Source organism: Schistocerca americana, chromosome 3 (assembly GCF_021461395.2).
Source record: "Schistocerca americana isolate TAMUIC-IGC-003095 chromosome 3, iqSchAmer2.1, whole genome shotgun sequence".
In the NCBI taxonomy this organism is placed as follows: domain Eukaryota; kingdom Metazoa; phylum Arthropoda; class Insecta; order Orthoptera; family Acrididae; genus Schistocerca; species Schistocerca americana.
In genome coordinates this window covers 620,665,754-620,684,276 of record NC_060121.1, presented here as the reverse complement: position 1 = coordinate 620,684,276, position 18,523 = coordinate 620,665,754, and positions in this window count along the sequence as shown.

Here is an 18,523-nt window from a genome sequence, read left to right as displayed (position 1 = left end):
GTAGCATACGTATTTAGTCATAATTCTATGACCATGTGATAGACTATTCTTTTATTTAAATTCTGAGGAAGACACTCCTAGCAGTGTTGAAACCCGTTTAATTCGTTAAAAATAGTGACCGAGGGCTGTTTTCTTTCAATTTAAACACTTTTTTAAGAAAGCAAATTGGTTTTACTCGGAATTGCAGTACACCATATTGTTCCCCACTCTGTTGACTACAAAACTGCATTTTTCAACATAACCTCCGTTCAATGCGACGGCCTTAAGCCACCTTACTGGGAGGCCCTTATGCCCGCGTGATACCACTCTGCTGGTCGACGTCGAAGCCAACGTCTTGCTTCTTTGGGCTAAACAGATGGGAGTCGGAATACTCGAGATCGGAGCTGTAGGGTGGATAACGACGAACAGTCCACTTCTCCTGCGTGTGCAGACTTGTGTTAGGCGTTGCGTTGTCACGCAGAAGGAGAAGTCCGTTTGCATTTTTGTAGCGGCGAAAATGCTGAGGTCGTTTCTTCAATTTCAGGAGAGACAGCTGCATGCAGTCGGTCGACGAGAGAGAGATAGGTCACGTTTGCGCGACCTTCTTAGTACGACCTTATTGCAATGATGACTAACGCGTCGCCCAACGATTCACCGTACTCTTGTCCCGTGCCAGGTCTCCGTAGACATTCTGCAAGCGCCTATGAATATCTGCGTCGGTCTGGTTTTCGGCCAAAAGAAACTCAACACAGCTCTTTGTTGGGAAAGCATCACCGTTAAAGACGCCATTTTGAAGCCTGCGTATAGCGCCGTCACCTGTCGGATCTCCATACAACTAAAGGATCTGAAATGGAAAATTTTCATTATGTTCCACAACAAAATCCGCATTTTTACAGCCTATATTGGCCAAGACAATAATGTGTTGCATTATTTATTACACGTCCTCGTACAGTTCATCGTCATCTTGAATTGAAAATAAAAAGGTTGATTGTGCAAGATTACTCGCAAGAAAAGTAAACGGAATTATCTTAATGACGACGGCTAAGATAGAAATCGGCGTAATTAAAGATCTTGGCTCGTTGGTAACTGGCTGATGGATGACCGTTAGGAGAAATACCAATATTTCAATGCCAGCGTTTGCTCTGCATTACCGTGATTCGCTGAAAAGTATCGTACTTCGAAATATGTACTGAGAATAAATGGATCTTCTTTATTTATTTATTCAAGGTTGCAGCAATAGTAGTCGATCAATACCATCACCATATTAGTAATGTCCAACTTGGCGCTCATCGTTAAAAAATGCTGCAAAACATCTGAAGATCAAAACTGGGACAAGGAATAATGATAATGCTAAGCAAAAACATTGTAACTTTCAAATATTACAGGGCTAAGTGATACGGAGATGAAAACTAGACGACATTATGCTAGACAGGAATATCCGCAGAGAGTTTCCACAATTTTCAGATATTTATAACATTATTATCAGAGGATCTGTCATGTTGTCTATGCTTTTTATACATTATTTTACTCTAGAGACATGTTTCTGCTCTATGGTTACTTAAAGGAAATATCCACGAAAGAGAATCATACACGCAAATTGCTCGCTAGAATAGCATAAAGCAACACAAAGACATTATAGTAGGACTGTTTCACTAGAAAGATCTTAGTTAGGGGAGAAGGGATACATTGTGTTGAAATCTTAGTGCCCTCCAGTGTTGATTCTCTTCAGAAATATTCTTTCATTTCTTATGTAGTTTTTCAGATGCAAAGCTGAACATTATTCATGATAAACCTGAATACTGCCATTGACACTTCTCCATACAACTTGCCTTTCCTGATCTTTCACTTTTCTTATTTCTACGTGTTGAGGATACTCTATATTTCAAGACAGTTCAGGTGCATCGATTGTGACACTTTCTTCAGATAGATCATTGTTTTCAAGATTTCTAGATACCGGCATCGCCATTATTTAAAATCGTAAATTATATCCAAAACTGTATTCTTAAGTATACACCAAACGATATCTGCCATTGCTTACTTACAAACTGGGTGCACTTAACATGGATTAGCATTAATTTATCACTGTACAGCACAAAAGCGTACAGGTCGACCTTGTCTGTTGTCTGACAGGGACCGGCGGCAGTTGAAGAGAGTCGTAATGTGTAATAGGCAGACATCTATCCACACCGTCACACAGGAACTCCAAACTGCATCAGGATCCAGTGCAAGTACTATGACAGTTAGGCGGGAGGTGAGAAAGCTTGTATTTAATGGTCGAGCGGCTGCTCATAAGCCACACACCACGCCGGTAAATGCCAAACGACGCCTCTCTTGGTGTAAGAAGCGTAAACATTGGACGATTGAACAGTGTAAAAACGTTGTGTGGAGTGACGAACCACGGTACACAAAGTGGCGTTCTGACGGCAGGGTGTGGGTATGCCGAATGCCAGGTGAACGTCATCTGTCAGCGTGTGTAGTGTCACCAGCAAAATTCGGAGGTGGTGGTGTTATGGTGTGGTCGTGCTTTTCATGGAGTTTTTCTGCGCGGCACTATCACAGCACTGGCCTATATTGATGTTATAAGCACCTTATTACATCTCACTGTTGAAGAGTATTCGGGGATGGCGATTGCATATTTCAACATGATCGAGCACCTGTTCATAATGCACGGCCTGTGGCGGATCGGTTACACGACAGTAAAGGACTGGCCTGCAAAGTCCTGACCTAAATCATAAAGAACTTTTGAATTGGCGACGTCGAGCCAGTCCTCACCAACCGACATCGATACCTCTCCTCAGTGCAGCACTCCGTGAAGAATTGGCTGCCATTCCCCAAGAAACCTTCCAGCACCTGATTGAACGTATGCCTGCAAGAGAGGAAGCTGTCATCGAGGCTAAGGGTAGGACGACACCATATTCCAGCATTACCGATGGAGGGCGCCACAAACTTGTAAGTCATTTTCAGTCAGGTTTCCGCATACTTTTGATCACAAAATGTATCACTAAGGCAGCGCCTTTGCCGGATAAAAGACTTTTTTTTTTTAGACATGTGACTGGTCTCATGCAGCCCGCCGGGATTTCCTTTCCTGCGCTAACATTTTCATCTCGGAGAAGGAGCTGCACCTTACGTCCTCAATTATTTATTGGATGTATTTAAATCTCTGTCTTCTGTTAGAGCTTCCAACCTCCACAGTTCCTTCTAGTACCATTCGCGGCCTTACCATCCTGTCTCTTCTTCTTGTTAGTGCTTTCCTTATGTTCCTTTCTTCGCTAATTCTGCGTATGGCCTCCTTATTTCTTATATTAATTTTCTACATTCCTCTGTAGCACCACATCTCCTACAATTCTATACTTTTCTACACTAGTTATCCCACTGACTATGATTTATCACTATGAAATGCAGTCCTTCAAACGTACATTCTCAGATTTTTCTTCCTCACATTAAGGCCGTTGTTTGATACCAGTAGACCTCTCTTAGCAAAGAATGCCCTCTTTGTCTGTGCTAGTCTACGTTTTATGTACTCTGTATGTTATACTACACCAACTGGACTTCCTCCGACCAGAACTGTCGCTTACTGGGAATCTTGTGTGATGACCACTTAAAGTTCTCTATTCATGCACCTTTGAGTAAATGTGCGTTTTGGGAATAGAGCTGAAGTCATTTCAGTAGTTTGTCTTATAGATATGCATGCTTCATGTTTGGTTGCAAGTAAAGCACGTGTTTGCACTGCCATTAGCGGCACCCTGGTGTTTGCTGTCAACAAACACTTAGGCGATGTACGGGGTAGCTACAACACGTACCTCCAGTATTAATGGTGTTTACAACGTTTGCTCTGCTGGAACCTGGGATTTGTATGAAATGGAAAATAGTGTTGTTAAGAACAGCTGTAACTACTCTTCTCGTTCATCTAACGGAAGTGAAGCTACCGTACAGATCACAAACGATAGAAGAGATTTCCTTGTGATGCGCGTCCTGTATGCATTAAATTGATAAGGAAGTATTGTCGATGTAGAATGCGATGAGAGAAATCAATGCCTATTAGTTCATCATATTACAACGATAGCAAGAATTTGATCTCTAACAATGAAGACGATGACGACCTCTACAAAAAAGCGCCTTTTCTTAGTTTCTTCGAAGAACACTTGCATTACTTCTAGTATTCATATAAGTACTAGGCACATAATTCACACACACATTATACATGTTTAATGTGCGTAAGGACCCTGTCGTATTATGCATTACATTTATGATTCGCCTTTCTAATAGCCTATATAGCTTTCATTATTTCGCTATGTGCTTTCTTCCTTTCTTCTGACCACTTGGTCCCTGATCTCTTAGGGACTTCATTCTCAATTTTTATTACCCATCTATTTATCTTATAGAGGTAAAGTTTCCTTTCTAGTACGTCCGATGTTCAAATCTACGACTTTTCCAAGTCAGATTTGACTTCTTCTATCCATCGAATGTTCTTCAGTTTTGCAATGTATGTCAAAATCTTACGAGTTATCCTTGAAGATGGGAGTCTGTAAATGTGTCCATACAATTTCAGCCTCCGTTTTCTGATATCTGAGGCAAGATTGGACAGTTCTCGTAATATGTACTCCGCCAAAAACGTCTCAAACTTTGCGATATGATGTTTTTATGCATGGTCGTACTGCATCACTAAGTGGACCACACCTGTCATTATAGGCTAACGAAGTTGTGTGTACACCTCCACACTTAAGCAACTGACCTGCTGCCCAGGGAAAATAAAAATTATCGGCTGTACTTGAAAGTACTAACCGACCTACAGACATACGACTTGTAATGGCTACAAATGTCAGTATACAAATGTAGTGAATGCTGATGTACTGTCGTCCTCAGTCATCAACAGAGATATCTGCACTTATACCGATTACACTCTGTACAGTAAATGATATTTTATGAAGCGGGATGAGTTCGAATAATCTCCGATGATAATTACAACGAAATGTACGAAAACACTAACGAAATTGGTAAAAAGTTGTACCAGAACGGCCGGCCGCTGCGACCGAGCGGTTCTAGGCGCTTCAGTCCGGAACTACGCGACTGCTTCGGTCGCAAGTTCGAATCCTGCCTCAGGCGTGGATGTGTGTGATGTCCTTAGGTTAGTTAGGTTTAAGTAGTTCTAAGTTCTAGGGGACTGATGACCTTAGAAGTTAAGTCCCATAGTGCTCAGAGCCGTTTTTGAGCTATCGACTCAACGGAAAATCAGAATTTACTCGGCGGTAATTTTAAAACTTCTGCGCCAGAGTACGAATTCATTCGTTTCACCAGTATGACAGTTCACGTTTTTGCTAGAGTAGAGTCAAATACGTTTCATTTGTGAGCTTTTTCATTTTCTCTACCAAATTAGCTGTAAAATCTCATCATTTTTCTGGCTGTCAAACTGTTAGTCGAGATTTCTAAACAAACAAAGATATAATTCATTGCCCACAGGAAAGTAAATTATGGTTCTGTATCAGTAACATGCAGTGATGTTGATGTCTCTTCCACCTCTGATACAATTGCGTGCTGTTTAGCGCGAAATCTAAGAAAATAAGGTGTTATAATGAGGTAATATACACATATAGAAATTTTAAGTTCGTATGTACGTGCACTTAGTGTTAAGGTACCGGGTATTTGCTTTCTCTCTAATTACTTCGCCGTCAGTGTGACATTAAACTTTCCTTCATTCTTTCTATCTTGCCTCTCTTTATTTCCCTTTCGGGACACTAGAGACAGGAGCAGTATCCAGTGAAAGATATTACATTCGGAATAATCTATCTTCCGGGTTTTCAGATATCCGTTTGGTTTACTTGAAAGTCAATATTAGTCAATGTAGAATAATAGAAGTACAGTCTTAAGCAAGAGCCCTCTATGAATCGCCACCGCATCAGGCATGAGGCTAAGCCTAAATACTTTGGAGTGGAATTAGATTCCGCTCCGTCGTATAGCTCAGATCCAAAAGACATTAAACAGAAACGTAAGTCCCGATATGCTATCGTCGAGAATGGCTGGAACTAGTCGGGGTTGTGGAGCGAACACGCTAAGGTCTTCAGCAACAGACCTTGTGTACAGCGTAGCTAAATATTGTTGACCAGTCTCGGTGAGAAGTTCACACGTAGTTAAGGTGGATATCGAAATGAAGGAGGCAAGGAGGCATTACGCATACCCTCTGGAGCACTTAGGACCACCCCATGCGCCTGGTTCCCAGCCCTAGCAAACAGAACCTCCTGAGATCAGGCGATCAATGTTAGCCACAAGTACATACAGAGCAATCCTAACAACCCTGAACGCCCTGTACCTCAATATTTGGCACCTGATACGAGAGTGCAATCTAGGTCACATATGCGGAAAATCAGTGAAGAACTGCAAAGCTTCGAATCAAAGACAGCTTGGGCTGTAATTGGACACCAGAAACGAAATTTGATGGATGGCTCCACTAGAACACCGGAGGATTCAAACTCTTGAAGAAACTATGACCAATTTTGAATCGTGTCGAAACAATTGTTGGCTGTATAATTGCTTAGGCTTCCGCGGCCAGAGTCAGTCGACATAAAAGTTTTCTGGATTGGTACCGCGTCATAATGTATAAAACTACTGCTGCTGGAGAAAAGAAAACGTAATGGCTTGCGCAATGAACAGTAACAACAAAATATAAGAGACACTGCACAACTAGAACGCACCAGTAGACCCAGAAGAAGGCGGGTGCAGCCGTGGCCGAAAAGTAGGTTTTCCTGCAGCAGCTGCAGTTTTATACATTACGACGCGGTACCACATCCAGAAAACTTTTATGGCAATTGTTTGTTGATGTAAACAACTAATGGCCAAATGAGTTCTATCCGAGAGTCCTTTGAGTGAGTGCTGTTATGTCTAGTCCACAGACCACTTACTTTTGTGTGAACTACATGGCTACGAGGGTCATAATAGACCCTCTGACTCAGTAAAAGAATGGTTAAGGAATGTTTGTAATGCAGAATAAAATTATAGCAATATTTGTAAACGATATTGTAATTCAGTACTTAGATATAGCAATATTGAGGTCAAAAGATTGTGCTAAGCGTTTAATGTCATAAACGGGTAAATAAATGGTTGTTCCTGCCCTAGTCTACTGAGTGAGCTGCAACGACTGCAAGTGCCTGTGCGCAACGACGTCTACATCTTCCAGCAGGTCCCCAAGCAGATCACGCGAGCCATCCACTGCCGAGGTACATAAAGGTTTCTTTGTGGCAAAGCTCGATGAAAAGCCTCTTCAGCTACATTTAATTAGGTGTTTTGTCAATGAAGTCACTGGCGGTTACATCTCAAGACATCCAACGCCTTACACATTGTGGCGTAGCCTGAAAGAGCGACTGAATCTGTGATGAGTGTAAGTTAGGTCACATATAGTACACTAGCAATAAAATCCTCATAATGAAAATTATTCACATAATTGCAGTTGAAGTCAGTCAGTCGCATGCACCCGGCATCAAAATCAGGGGCTAGCTCTCCGCATTGACTATTGCTTCTGTATTTATTGATGTAGCTGTCTAATTGTATACGACACACGACCGTGAGTCCGAGAAAGCTGGGGAAGATAGTAGGCGACGGTGTTATTTAAAATGGAACCACAGGGATGTTTGCTTTGAATGACTTACAGAAACTACGGAGAACCTAAATCGTGATCGTGTTCGTCATAGCCGGCCGGAGTGGCGGAGCGGCTCTAGGCGCTACAGTCTGGAACCGCGCGACCGCTGCGGTCGAAGGCTCGAATCCTGCCTCCTTCATAGATGTGTGTGATGTCCTTAGGTCAGATAGGTTTAAGTAGTTCTAAGTTCTAGGGGACTGATGACCTCAGAAGGTAAGTCCCTTAGTGCTCAGAGCCATTTGAACCATTTTGTCATCATAATTTAATTCGCGGTCCTCCGGAAGGCGAGACGACTGTCTTAACCACTGCGCCATCTAAGAAGTTTGTATCCAAGTTGTCACTTAACGGTATGATGTTGAACCAATTTTTAATTATTCGTAGTATTCTCGTGCCTGAAACGATTACACACACATTAATAAATACACACCGAATAAATTAAGCGAAAATTGACTATAGAGACAACGTAATTAATTTCGTTAAAGAGGATAAAAGTAACTATGAAGCTCGGTCTCTCTGGTTTTGAAATCCAGGCGTAAATCACTGTGTAACGCCGCTTACCGAGTAATGGTAATGCTTTGTATTTCCTATCACGCAGCTTTTATTCAGGCTCAGTCAGCTACATTAATTTCTTTTTCGTCAGTCTTTGCTGTATTTCCAGGTGTCCGTACATTAAGGTTTGAAGGTTCTTCTACGCTAAAAGCTTCTGTAAGGAGCAAATAATTACTTGAAATTAAACTTAATTGCTGCTTCCGTTAAACTATTTCAGTTCAACCCACGCGTTTTTGCGTTGTTTACCACTAAAACACGTACATTCGCGCCATGCCATTCGAGAGCTCCAAGCGTACAAATACTCCAAGTACTTCGGAGCTTCATTAACTGCTCCTGTTTATGCCATGTGTGCAGCGGTCCATTAACCTGTGCTTAGCAGTTTCATTGAATACACGTAAAGTGTCAGGAAGAGATAACACCGTACAAATAATTAAGTATCTTCATTAATTGCAGTTTTGAGCTATGCACATTGTTGTTTTTTCTCCAACATTACCTACTCAACTTACATTACGTTACCGTCTCATTATTTTTGTTTCTCTGCATTCTATCGGTTGTGTCACCTATTGATCTCTCATTTAAAGTTTTTCAATGACATTAACCGCATTTGGACATAATATGAGTCAGTGGTAACCGGTAAAAAATTTCTGGCCACCATGACTCGAACCAGGATCTCCCACTTAACGTCAGTGACCGCGTTAAGCACCTTCCTTTCCTAATAGGAACCTTCCTGGTGCCCAAAGGGGGGGGGGGGGTGTAGGCAAAGTGGGCAGGGGCCGCAACCTGAGGCCTGGCTACCATGTCCCATTACCACCCACGAGGAACCAAGGAAATAGTAGGAAATGTGGAGTAAAGGTACAGTGAACATGAATGGTTTATTTATTTTCATTTGCTTTTAAAAAATTATCATGAACACCACAGCACTGGGGTGGGTTTTGGAAGACACTGCAAAAGAAATAGCATCACGACCATCCGAGGAAGCTTCCCATCTGATACATTTTCCTACCCTGTTACTCACTACCAGCGTGGCATCATCTATCCACGAACCCCTTACTCGTCATTTCGGATTACCACAAGAGATCGGGGTTTCTGTGCATATGCCTGCCGGTGTGGCTGAGTTTGTTTGGAACCGCGTGACCACTATGGTCGAAGGTTCGAATCCTACCTCGGGCATGGATGTGTGTGCTGTCCTTAGGTTAGTTAGGTTTAAGTAGCTCTAAGTTCTAGGGGACTGATGACCTCAGATGTTAAGTCCCATAGTGCTCAGAGCGGTTTGAACCATTTGCTGTGCATACGCAATGAGGAATTGGATCTTCGATCATATTATTGATATAGACATACATGTGGTACCTTCTGTTTCAGACATTTCCGGAGGAACGGGCACGGCATACGTACATTGATCAGCCAGAATACTATGACCACCTATCTAAAGCTGATACATTCACCTTTGACACGGATGAAAGCGGCGACGATTCGTGGCATGAAGCAATGAGGCCTTGGTAGGTCACTGGAAGAAACTAATGCCACATCAGCACAAGTCACCTAATTTACGTAAATGTCGGGGAAGGGCGATGAGAACTGATGGCAAGTTCAACGACATCCCAAATGTGTTCGACCGGGTTCAGATCCAGCCATCTGGGGGGCCAGCATATCAAATGGAACACGCCGCTGTGTTCCTTGAACCATCCATCATACTCCTGACCCTAATGACATGGGGCATTATGTTTTTGAAAAATACCACAGCCTTCGGGAAACATGATCGTCATGAAGTAGTGTACACGGTCTGCAACCAGTATACAATACTCCTTGACTGTCACGTTGCCTTGCACGAGCTCCACTGGACCCATGTATGAACATGTGAATGTTCCTCAGAACATATTGAAGCCGCCGCCGACTTGTCTCAGTCCCACCGTATATGTGACAACGATGATGATGATGATGATGATGATAGGATTGTGGGGCGCTCAACTGCGCGGTTATCAGCGTCTGTACAAACTGTCTACCTTTGCTAAGCCCAATCTCGACAGTTATATGAACGAAGATGAAATGATGAGGACAACACAAACACCCAGTCATCTCGAGGCAGGTGAAAATCCCTGACTCCGCCGGGAATCGAACCCAGGACCCTGTGCTCGGGAAGCGAGAACGCGACCGCGAGACCACGAGCTGCGGACGTGTGACAAGGAGATGTTCCCCTGGAAGATGGCGGATTCGCTTTCTCCCGTCGGCATTATGATGGAGATATCAAGATTCATCAGACCACGAAACGCCCTGCCACTGCGCCAACGTCCAGGGCCGATGGTCACGTGCCCATTTCAGTCGTATTTCCCGACGTCGTGGTGTTGAACATTGACAGTTGCATCGGTCGTCGTCTGCGGAGGCCCATTCGGTGCACTCTGTGTTCAGACACACGTTTAGTCTAACCAGCAATTTAGTCTGATGTTAGTTCCACCACAGTTTGCCGCCTGTCCTGTTTTACCTATCCGCCCAGCCTACGACGTCCAACATCTGTAATGAGGGGCGGCCGCTCAACCCCACACGTGGTTTCACCTTGGTTTCATCACGAGTCGAAGACAGCCACCACAGCACTTCTTGAACACCCGACCAATCGCGGAGTTTCCAAAATGCTCGTTCCGAGCTTCGTGTCCATCACAGTCTGCCCTCGCTGAAAAATTGATCGCGCGCATTCTCATTCCACACAGGGAGAGCACGCTCACTGTGCTTCATGCGCTGTGAGTATGTCTGTCAAGCAGATGTTTCTCGCCAGGTGAGGCTGCTGTCACCTGGACATATTTATGTCGATAGTAGGTCGGTGGTCATAACGTTCTCACTGATCACTGCATATGTAGTGATCTCTGTTTCACTTATATTATGGCCATATTTACGACTTCCAGTCCAGCCTGCGTCCAGATCTAGTAGTCTATTTTTCTGTCCTAGCAATCCCTGAGATACAACTCTCCATTGACATCCGAGCAACCCTAAGTATTTGATTTATTTTCGCATTGAAAATTCATTGTAAACTTTCCTTTTCAGACAAACTGTAAACTTAGCTGTGAAAACCTTGTTCAGTTTACTGGCCATTATAGACACTGAGTTTTTTTGGCATCCAGTTGCTTTAGTTAACTGTCTTAGAAGTATAAATTCATCAGTTCGTTCTGTAATTTCATTATTAACAGGAAATGTTTGTATTTAGCCGAGGAGTTAGGCTAGACAATGTATTTGAGGAATAAAAATACTTATCTGTCTGCGATTATTTCTAGTAAACTTGTAAGCATATTGTCGTATCGCCGCTTACTCTCTCTGGAGAGGGAAAAGCGCGATTGGAAGGCAGTCTTTATTTAGTTTCTGTGGTGCAGCTATCTAGCAGTGCCGACGCTGCGGCCACAGAACGCAAATAGTGATAATTTAAGTTATTTCCACGGAAGTCGGGTATTTACAAAAGTGTTGACGGATCTTCAGTATTGATATATTTGAGAAATGATGACTCTGGAATAATATATCGTGTCGCGAGAACATGAATCAACCATGTCGCCACGGTTACAGGGCAAGTAACGTGGACTGGAACAAATGTGAGTGAACATTTCAATTGGGAGAGAAAGACATAGGTTGACCAAATTTCGGAGATCGTATCGGTAAGCAGTCACTTCACAATCGCTCACCCTCAAGCATGTGAGAATAATTAGTAATGCCAATACAATGAATCACCGGTAATCGGAAGAATTGTGCCATCTGTCTAAACATATAAAACTTTATTCAATTTCATTTTTAAACAGTGCAGCTCAACTGATAAGTTCACCGTACAATATATCTGGATACTACCAGATAAATTTTGATCTTATTACGTGTTTCCGCAACATCTCACAACTAGTAGGACTTTCACCTAATTGTGAGATAAGCCATGGCAACAGCCGTGCAGAATCAACCAAATAAGTGGATTTACGTACGCGGCCGTACAACATCTAATCCATCTACTGTGTTGACGCAAGTTCGTGCAGCATTCGCGAAGAGGGGAGACAAATTTTAGATTATTGCCCCCCCTCACCCCCATGCGTGTTACAAATGTATTTGACTATTATATTTTTTTGGACTAATATATTTTTAATAAACTCTAGATCTGGTCTTAACTAATTAGTCGCGGCACATATTCAACAAAATATCGTCACCCCGGAGTCAGTGGTAAGTACTTAAGCTGTACGAAATGACAAGGGGACGTTTGATTTCTATTTTCCTCCACATCTAGGAGACGAAGCACTTGCCAGGGTTGGGCGAAGATGAAGAAGGAAATTTTATGTGACCAGTCGTGGGAACCATCCCAGCATTCGCCTTCAACATTTGGGGAAATCACATAGAGATGATAACATCCAGGGACCACAGGCCCTGCAGATCACTCGCTGCTTCCAGAAACTGCTTCCATTCCTTTCTGCTTCGTGCTCGGTTCCTGTAGGCTTCTTCAGTTCTTCAGTCGCCAGAGCTGCCAGGTAGTCGCCAGGTCGTCCATGCAGCGCTGCCCTGGTCGTCCTATGGGGCGTATGGTGTTTGGTTTTCCGTCAAGTGCTTTCTTCACACGTCTTTCTTCTGGCATATGGGTTTCGTGGCCCGCCTACTGGATTCTTTTGTTGTTCAGCTTTTGTCTGATTGTTGATTCTTACATTAAGAAGTAGATTTCCTCATTATTCCTTTTCCTCCACTCTCCTTTATGGAAGACGGTTACCCAAACCTTCTACTCTGGTTTCAAGTCTTCATAATTTTTCCTTTTCTCATGCTCCAGGTTTCTGAGGAGTACATGACTGCTGGACATATCAGTTTGTTACGTATTCTCACCTTGTATTGTATTGTATTGAACTGGCGATCTAGAAACGACACAGAGGCTTCGTCCCCTCCGTAGCCCTCAGTGGTTCACAACCCCACAACAGGTTACAGCAGTACACTCACCCCACCGCCGCCCCCACACCGAACTCAGGGCTATGATGCGTCTCCCAGTGCCTCCCCCCCCCCCCCCCCCCCCCCCGCCGGGAACGTCTCACACCAGACGCGTGTAGCCCCATATGTTTCCACTGTAGAGTAATTTTGGTGTACGCGTACGTAACGGAATAAGGGGAACCAGCCTACATTCACCGAGGCAGATGGAGAACCGCCTTAAAAACCATGCACAGACTGGCTGGCACACCAAATCTCAACACTAATACGACATTAATAAGGAAGGAAGCTTTCCTTTTTTAAATATTTACTGTCTCACATTTACTCTGACACTGTGTTTTGTGGCTTGTTGAGGGTAAATAATTTGTTAAACCCTATTGTTGCTCTAAACCACTAAATAGCATTACCATGTTGGTCATAATTACTTGAGTGTATTGTATTTATTTATTCACCCTATGGTGGATAAATAAATGTAACTATTCAAACGACAAATAACGCTGCTATCCTGGGTTCGCACTTCCATGCCCATTCTGTGCTTAGGAATTTCAAAAAAATGGTTCAAATGGCTCTGAGCACTATTGGACTCAACATCTGACGTCATTAGTCCCCTAGAACGTAGAACTACTTAAACCTAACTAACCTAAGGACATCACACACATCCATGCCCGAGGCAGGATTCGAATCTGCGACCGTAGCAGTCACGCGGTTCCGTACTGAAGTGCCTAGAATCGTACGGCCACCGCGGCCGGCTAGGAATTTCAGTATTATTTAAACTAGCAAGGTTAGGGCCAGGTGGTCCTCTGTTACATGTAGCCAAACATTCTACAATTTGCATTATAATCATTACAATAAGCATGTTATAATCTATAAACGATATAAAACTTATATGGAGGTACAGGACGGTATATTTAAGTGCACATGGAGGTATCAGAGCAAGAGAAAACCAAATTTTGATGAATATTGACGAAAGAAAGTGGCGAGAAATGTAAAGGGACAGAATCGCAAGCGCGAAAAGTGGCCATGAACTCCTACTTTTGAACGAATGTTTTGTGGGTGAAAGAAGGGAGTGTTTCCCGATCTTTTTAAAAGTGACAGGGCATTGAACTGTGTGCACAGTGCGGGATAGTTTGTTCCAAAGATGCAAGAGTATCCACAGAGAGGGACTTTACAAATGTTGTAGTTTTTTGGATGGGAGCAGATAAGGTATTAGATAAGTGAGACACTTTGTTGAGATGAGAGGTACTTAACCTCTGATGCGAGTTACTAGGGTAGGTTTTCACTGAGGAACTGGCGAAGTAAACATAGCGTATTTCAGTCACATAACTCGCCTCGCCTGGCCGCAACCAACATTATCGGTTGTATGTAGCACTGGTAAGGACAAAAAGAATTATGTTTGAGATGAAATGCAGTCAAGCATTCGCGCTTTTGTTCTAACCGTCTAGTGTTCACCCTGATCATACCATACTGGATTAAATTGCGGCTGTGTCGGTTTGACAAAACACTTATTTAAAAAGTTTTCTTTTAACTCCAAAATGGTTTGAAGAGCATAGAGACAAGCAGGAACCCTATGCCATGTCGTTTACATATTTTCTGTCCTGATTATCAAAAATCAAATGGCTCTGAGCACTGTGGAACTTAAGATCTGAGGTCATCAGTCCCCTAGAACTGAGAACTACTTAAACCTAACTAACCTAAGGAAATCACACACATCCATGCCCGAGGCAGGATTCGAACCTGCGACCGTAGCGGTCGCGCGGTTCCAGACTGTAGCCTCTAGAACCGCTTGGCCACATCGGCCGGCTCCAAATTATCCCCAGTTACTAAAACTTCCTGACAGATTAAAACTGATTGCCATACTAGGACTCGAACGAGGGACCTTAGCCTTTTGCAGGCAAGTGCTCTACCACCAGTGCTATCCAGGCGCGACTCACAACCAGTCCTGACAGCAGTACTTCCGGTTAACACGATGTCCCCTACGCTCCAGACTTCACAGAGGTTTCCCTGCATACCATGCAGGAGTAAGAGGCCCGGAAGAACACTTCTTAGCCACAGCTAATCTCCTGTGTAGTTTGGGAAGTGCTAGACGAAGTACTGGTTAAAGTAAATTTGCGAGAACGAGTCGTGACGTGCTTAGAGTACTCAGTCGACATAGCACTTGTCCGCGAGAATCAGAAGTCCCTGGTTCGAGTCCTGACCCAGCAAATGGATTTAAGCTAACAGGAAGTTTCAAATCAGCGCACTCGCTGTTGCAGAGTGACAGTTCTTTGCGGAAACAATTATCATGGCTGTGGCGCAATATCCTTTCTTCCATTACTGCTAGTCCCTCAAGGTTGTAGAAAAACTTCTGTGGAGTTCCGAAGGTAGAAGACGATGCACTGGCGGATGGTAAGCTGTCAGGACCAGCATTGAGTTGTGCTTGGGTAGCTCAGTGTGTAGGTCACTTGCCCGCGAAAAGCCAACCTAGCACATCATATTTCCTGGTCTCCTAATCCAGTAGCGTCTGCTTTTGTTTTAAACATCGTAAGGCTTATATTAAAGTATTAAATAATTTGAAGACTTGGATAATTAAAAAAATGGCTCTGAGCACTATGGGACTTAACTTCTGAGGTCATCAGTCCCCTAGAACTTAGAACTACTTAAGGGGCTCCGGAAAGGCTCAAAATCATGAAAAGTTCAATTTTTACTTTTTTGCGTTTTCTGAATCTGCAGACTATTACCTTTTAATAGATATATAATTTATTCAATTCCGAATACTACAACTATTTTTAAATTTTTTTTTGAAATGTGTTTTACATGGGCGTGACCCACTGTGGCGCTGTTAAACTGCTGTCAAATGGTGTTATTATTAACGTCCGTGTTCATCAGGTACATTTTAGTAATGTGAGATAAAGTATGTGTTGTGGCTAACCTGTGTGGGAAAGAAAATACTTCACAGAATAAGCTTGGTTCAATGAGTGAAAACTATGAATGTTTTATGGGCGAATCGGATGTGAATGAAATATTTGATATGTCGGTTCTCAAAGGAATTTTTTCAAACTGTGTAAGATGTATTCATTGTAGTGAAGTTGGTCTGGAACTCTCCATAATAAAGCACGTAGGACTTGCTAGTGAAATACAACTGAAATGTGATAAGTGTTCATACATGACCACCTTTTGCAACAGTGTTGCAGTAACTGCAACTGAAGAAAATGGTAGCAAAATCTACGAACACAACAACGAGCGATACTTGCTTTAGACAAGGAACGCCTTCGGGCTGCAGACAGGGCTGTAAAGAGTCTAGAAACACAAGCAAGAGTAAACAGGAGGAGGAACAAGAGGAAGCTGGAGGAGGAGTTTGCAGAGGATGAAGATAATCCATCCTATGGACCTGGAATGCACTAAAAAGTTAATCCAATCTTTGTCGCTCGATTCCCAAAACTTTTATTTTCTCATACTAATGACATGTTTTCTAAGGATCTTCCAAACATATTTGTTTCAAACTTCCAGTAAATGTTACACAGTACCTTCTGCATAATTTAACACTGCCTTTTTCCAAAAAACTGTATATTTTTGAATATATAAATAAAAAATTGCAAAAAAATGTTGTGAATTTTCATTACAATTGAAAAAAAATCATCTTTAATAACTGAACTAAAATTTTGTAACATCCCTATGTTAAGTTGTAGCCCATATTCCAATAAATAATCTGTAAAAAAGTTCAACTTCCTACCTCAAATACTTTCTGAAGAAAGATGTAATTTATAAGCGTTATTTTAACATTGCAAGTATAGGGCGTTCCGGAGCCCCTTAAACCTAACTAACCTAAGTACATCACACACATCCATGCCCGAGGCAGGATTCGAACCTGCGACCTTAGTGGCCACGCGGTTCCAGACTGTAGCGCCCAGAACCGTTCGGCCACCCCGGCCGGCTTGATAATTAAAAACTGGAAGGTTTCCTTGCGGACCTGTTCGGTGTTAAAAGGTATTTAGTGTACATTTTGAAAGTTCTCGAAATTTGCTCAACATTGTAATATATGGACCTTAATTTGAGAGACCTCTGCCGTAGACGGAGCGATAGGAGAAGAATTTTTACACAGTGGTATTAAAGAAAATGAGGTTTGTTGACAAACGCCTACAAAAACTTCACAAAATTATCAACCGAAATACTGCTATGCTCGTTCGGTCAACGTGCTTTATCGGTAACTTTGTATGCAGCTGAGTGATTCGAGGCAGCGCATTTGGTGGAGCCTTGTTCATATAGAGAAGGGCGTGTGCCTTTGCGCCGGCGCTAGTGAGGGGATAAATGCACAGGCAGTGTCGCGGCACGCCTCGGCCAGCCTCCTCGCAGCTGCGACGTCAGCGGCCCTCGTAGCCCATTCACGAGCTGCCGCCGCCGCCGCCGCCGCCGCCCTTAACGATAATGGCTGTTCGTGCACAGGGTCCCTTCCCTGCACCGTGGCCGGCACGCCTGCTGCCACCGGCATTTGCTCAAGGACCGCGTTTCACTGCCCGTAATCGCTAATGCCGTATTCATCATCAAGGTACTGCCGGAAACGCTCCTCAGGCGCCTGAACGGTTGTAGGGACGTTGCCATCGCACGTTGAAGAAGGTGATCTCAGAAATGCTACGATATTTGCAATAAGGGACCGAGACAGAGACAGAGGAAGAAAGACAGAACGTTTAGCGACGGAACCATACTAACAAGGTGTAGCTGCACAAGATAGAATTAACACAGTGATAAATAAGTATCCAGATTGGCTTTTGGAAATACACTACTGGCCATTAAAATTGCTACACCACGAAGATGACGTGCTACAGGCGCGAAATTTAACCGACAGGAAGAAGATGCTGTGATATGCAAATGATTAGCTTTTCAGAGCATACACACAAGGTTGGCGCCGGTGGCGACACCTACGACGTGCTAACATGAGGAAAGTTTCCAACCGATTTCTCATACACAAACAGCAGTTGACCGGCGTTGCCTGGTGAAACGTTGTTGTGATATTTCGTGTAAGGAGGAGAAATGCGTACCGTCACGTTTCCGACTTTGATAAAGGTCGGATTGTAGCCTGTCACGATTGCGGATTATCGTAACGCGACATTGCTGCTCGCGTTGGTCGAGATCCAATGACTGTTAGCAGAATATGGAATCGGTGGGTTCAGGAGGGTAATACGGAACGCCGCGCTGGATCCCAACGGCCTCGTATCGCTAGCAGTAAAGATGACAGGCATCTTATCCGCATGGCTGTAACGGATCGTGCAGCCACGTCTCGATCCCTGAGTCAACAGAGAGGGGCGTTTCAAGAAAACAACCATCTGCAAGAACAATTCGACGTCGTTTGCAGCAGCATGGGCTATCAGCTCGGAGACCATGGTTTGCGGTTACCCTTGACGCTGCATCACAGACAGGGGCGCCTGCGATGGTGTACTCAACGACGAACCTAGCTGCACGAATGGCAAAATGTCATTTTTT